The sequence below is a fragment of the Carcharodon carcharias genome, chromosome 18 (genome assembly GCF_017639515.1).
Source record: "Carcharodon carcharias isolate sCarCar2 chromosome 18, sCarCar2.pri, whole genome shotgun sequence".
NCBI classification, from domain to species: domain Eukaryota; kingdom Metazoa; phylum Chordata; class Chondrichthyes; order Lamniformes; family Lamnidae; genus Carcharodon; species Carcharodon carcharias.
This window is the reverse complement of record NC_054484.1, coordinates 78,953,458-78,958,538: the sequence shown is the minus strand read 5'-3', so window position 1 is coordinate 78,958,538 and position 5,081 is coordinate 78,953,458. Positions and strand designations below refer to the sequence as shown.

General features: G+C 43.3%; 1 pseudogene; it reads left to right on the top strand.

Moving 5' to 3' along the window:
* The first annotated feature begins 3,484 nt into the window (after positions 1 to 3,484).
* On the top strand, positions 3,485 to 3,777 carry LOC121290882 (annotated as a pseudogene).
* The last annotated feature ends 1,304 nt before the right edge of the window (positions 3,778 to 5,081 follow it).

Here is a 5,081-nt window from a genome sequence, read left to right as displayed (position 1 = left end):
CAAAGCAATCAGTGTGATAGGGCCCCCTGTATCAAACAGTTTAAATACTGGTCTCCTCTCCACCAGCACAATGTGGCTGCAGTGTACACCATCTACTGCAGCAGCTTGTCAAGGCTTCTTTGACAGCACCTTCCAAACCTGCAAACTGGACAACTTAGAACAGCAAGGGCAGCAAGTCTCTGGGAACACTACCACCTGCAAGTTCCCTTCCAAGCCACACACTATCTTGACTTGGAACTCGATCGCCATTCCTTCATTGCTGCTGGGTCAAAATTCTGGAACTCCCTACCTAACAGCACATGGACTGCAGCAATTCAAGAAAGGCAGCTCAACCTTCTCAAGGACAATTGGGAATAAAATAACATGCTGTCAGTGCAGCAATGCCCACATCCCATATAAAAAAATGAAGGTCATGTGAAAGGACTGATGGTAGCATAGGTGGAATTTTCTATGCTGAAGTCTGCATATGTCCAGGGAACTGGTTAGTCACATCTGCCACCTGCTCCATGGGGTCATGGAGTGCATCCACTGCCAGTGGCCATGAAAGCTCAATTTCTACACCAGTGGTTCCTTCCAGGGCTCCACAGGTGACCTCTGTGGGGTATCACAAGCCTCCGTGCACAAGTGTATCCAAGAGGTTGGATGGCCCCGGGGTGTGCACCTGCTGATCCTCATCCCTATGGGTGCCCAAGGGCCCTGGCTGACTCCTTGAAGAGAAGGGGAAGCTGGAGTGAGATTGAGCTGCCACACACCACTCTCATGTTTACACTGGCAAAATATGGCATCAGCAATGGAGTTCAGTTCATGCAGCAGTGGAGGACTGATGTCCTGGACCAAGGCTTCCAGGCAGCTGCCATCCTACCAATGTTGACCTTGATGCATTGGCATGTTGGCACTATCAGCACAGACTGAAGGCTTCCATTGTGCCTCACAATCTGAGGAGTGCAGCGGACACCTCTTCCTGATGTTCCTGATCTTGCCTTTGCAGTTCCAGCAACTGACGTATGACCGAGTCCAAAGGCTCATCATCTGACTCGGAGTTCTGTTTCTGGCCTTCAGCAGTCCTCCGAGTGCCGGAAACCTGGGAAGTGCCTGCTACTCCCTGCTGTGGATCAGACAGTGTGATGTGTTCACCAGATTGTGACCCCAAGGCTACTCTAAAGCTATGTCTCAACAAGGTATTTGTCTCTGCACTGGTGGAGGGTGTGGGTAAGCGCTGTGATGGGTCTTCAATGAGAGTTTCAGCAGATTCCTCTTCTGAGGTGTCTTCAGAGCTTGAGTCGAGGACCTGGGCCATGGACTCTCTCAGCTGTTTCCCAGTTGTGCCTGCGAAATCAAGGGGAGATAATTAGTGCATGGCAGTGGCCTGTGAAACAGGACACATCACTCATAGCATAGTTGTCTGATGGATGTTGCACTGCTGGATCCTCACTTGGTTGAGCACTGTGGACCTCACCGTCATCACAGTCCAGATCTTCACTGGCCAGCTGAATCACTCTATTTTCAAAGTCCATGAAGACCTTGATTTAAGGCATTCCCCCACCAGTCGGCAACCTCACCCTTTTGTTGTGTGCCAGCTCGTCCTGCATGAATACAGATGGAGAGAGTGTCAGCAGCACTCCTACCAGGCCAGATGATAAGTATGCCTGGTCTGTGTGGATGGTGAGTGGTCCCATGAACGGGCTGAGGACAATGAAGTTGCGTGTGTGAGAGAGTGAGTGGTGATGTCCCTTGAGCTGGCAGTGAGTGAAGGCCTTGTGAATGTGTGATGGGTTTGCGAGTGTGTGAGTTGAGAGCAATGAGGAGAGTGACTTACCCCTGGCGAAATGGGGATCATTCATCCTCTTTTGGCACTGGGTGGCTGTCCTCTTTTGCAGGGCGTTGGCACTGACCACTGCTGCCACCGCCTCCCATATTGGATTTGTCACCTTGCTTGCTGGTCTTCGCCCAGAATGGGGGTAGAGGACATTGTAGCAGTCCTCCAAAATCTGTTCTAGGGAAGCGTCACTGAATTGGGGGACTGCAGTCTTCTTGCTTTCAGGGCCATGTCTTCTTTGCAGCAGGCCTGGGCTAGAAGCACTGAGAGGTGTGCGCGCAGCTGCACTTTAAATATGGCGCCTGGCGTGAGGAAGCAGCGAGGTGACAGTGTAGCGAGCGAACCGAAGGCCCCGGCATGTTTCCCGGGAATGCATGATTAATGAGGTGGGATTGGGATGGTATGGATGACAAGCCGCCATTGCGGCCAGCGGGTAAAATGTCCTTTATCCCACCCTCTACCGCACCTAGTGCAAATCTGGAACGACTCTGCCCGAAGGGTTGAGTGTGGAGTAGCAACGTCTGTATGAGAAGAAAGATGTGAAAGATGTAACATCAATTCAGTTATTTAACTGTGTTATAAGAAATAGTCAACATAAAAAAACTCAAAGATCCTGTATGCTGTTGACAGAGAAAAGCAGGAAAAGAAGAGCACCTGTTAAATGTTGAATCTCTTGATAGTCCTGAGAATAAGTTTAACTACCAGATTAAGTGCATTGTTAAATCTTCCTGCAATTATGGTTCATTCCAGATTAGATTTATTTGGAGTCATATATCTCAAAATATTTAATATTATAAAATATTAATATGCTTTTTACTGAATTCAAATTAAACTATATTGTTTCTGAGCATTACTTCCTTACATTTTATGAATGACATTAATGCTTTAAACATATTTGGTAGCTTAAATAAAAATCTTAGTAGATTTGAAGAACTGTATGTGTAACCTTGATGTATGGGAAAGATGGTAACAATCCTTTGTACTCAATTAATCTAGGAAGAGGGGAAAGGACAGACGCAAAGAAAGGGCTTTACGTATCTAATTGCATACAATGACATTAAGGTAACTGGAGGGGGCGTCAAATGCACAGTGAAGAAAGCATATTAAATGTTTGCAACAGCACAGGCAGGAAAATTTCAAATTCCTTTGCATGCTCCTTTCTGGTTAGCACATGTAAGTGTTTTGGTCTTACTTGCCTGTTGGTACCTCAGTACAATTTCAGCAGAGCTTGTAGTGCTCCCACCAACCATCAAGGCCAAATTTGTGAGCTGTCGGCAGCTGCACCTTGTTATGTCACTTAATATATAGAGGAGAAAAACTCCAGAAACTGCATGATATCTCCAGAAATGGCATTCAGCATCCTTGAAAGCACCAGATTGAGAAGTGCTCAGTCTGCACTCTATTAATAACTAAAAAAAAACTGCAGTTAAAGCAAAACAGTAACCTGTTAGAAAATTTTAATAAACTTAAAATCCACCTGTTGGCAAATTTTATCAACCTTAAAAATCTCAGATTTAAGAAGACTTGAAGATTGATTGTCAAAAGTAAAATCATTACTATTGAATGCTGGTTAACCCCTGTCATATGTTTATCCATATGGGTGAATTTTTTACAATATCACATAATTATTAATCATTAAGGTAGTTTGATTGGTGCTCAGCACTGAAAATGACGAAGGGAACATCATCATTTGCTAAGAGGTGGAGCAAGACCCATACTCTTTACTGGTGATATGGGGCTAAAGCAATTTGCCTGCAGAAATCAACCTGTGGTAAATGTGCCTGCCCTACCAAGAGAAAAAGGAAGTTTAACTGCAGTGCTAATGCCAAAAGGAGAAACACAACCAGTACAGGCTGCATGAGGCATCTGAAGTGGCGTATCGCCGACTCAGGAATCGATTCCATGAAGGGACTGCCCTGAAGCCCAGACGTCCCACAATGGCTTCCTCCAGCACTTCCTAAACTACACAACAAATAAAACTATGGTTTGGAAAGTTAACAAAAACTTTAGGATGCACTCAGGTGTCCTTTTGGTATACAACATGTGCGTATTCCATGTCCTGTATTGAGAAGAACCTGTCTTCAATTTAGCTAGACACATGTCCATTATTGCTTAAATAAATCTCAACCTGTTGCAGGTGCATTGATCACATTGGTGATTCAGTCTGAACAGATGTTTAACATACTCATTATAATAACTAATTTCATCCAGCAGTGGATTTTTGGAGGCAGTCAACCTTTCATCTGACAGGCATCATCATAGGTTGTCCCCCCGCAACCGGATGGAGATTAGTTCCTAATGAAATGAAAAGTGCCACAATTCTGTTTTCTTGTTGCAACTCCAGCATTAGTGGTATAATTGCGGGAGAGATAGGGGAAAAAAATCTTTGTTATAAAAATATATAAAAACAAATTGTTGAATATGTACAGGACCAACTATTAGCAGGATGTAATTATCATGAATCCACTCGTGGAATCAATTAGGCCTAAATAATGGGAAAAAGGCAAAATTGTCTCCAAATGGGATTTGGAGTGCATTGTGAGTACAGTCTATCTAAGTTCACAGGCACGTTTGGAAGCAGGAAAGCTCCTTTAGCCGTATCAAGTCTAAAGAAGTTCCAATTTCCAATCTCTCCATTTGCACCATTTGTGTGGTCTTAATTGCCCATATAACTTCCTACCAAATCTCTCTCCAGAAGCACATCAAGTTGACTTTTTAACCCATTTATACAGTTTTCCTTCATAAAACTACCCAAAATCTTATTATTGTAATGGTGAAAAAGGTCCACCTGGCTTCCTTTCTTACACCTAACATTCTGATTTGTGTATTTTGATATATTAAACCTTTCACTGTTTTGAACAACTTTTCAGTTCTTTCATAATCATTAAAAATATTGCAGATTAATAATAGTGTTCTGCTGAGAAATACTTTTAGTGTCAGTTCTCTTGGGTACTGTTCAAGTGAGGTCATTCGATGCCTTCTGTGACCAGTGATAACTACCTTTAATTTTTGTTTTTAGCCTTTGGAGTTGACTTTGTTTTTCTATTTACTTTTATTAGTTTGCTGGTTTTAAGACCAGTTGGAATGGGGTAGGACTTTGTGAGCTACTCCCTTAAATTTTAGCAGTATTGTCCTTTTAAAGTGTATGTTATGTGACACACTTTAAGGAACAATTGCAACAATCTTGAGTAATATTTATTACATTTAAAGTCCTGCTGTTGATTTGTTTTAGCTCTGATTATGATTCACCTGCCCAACTATCCAT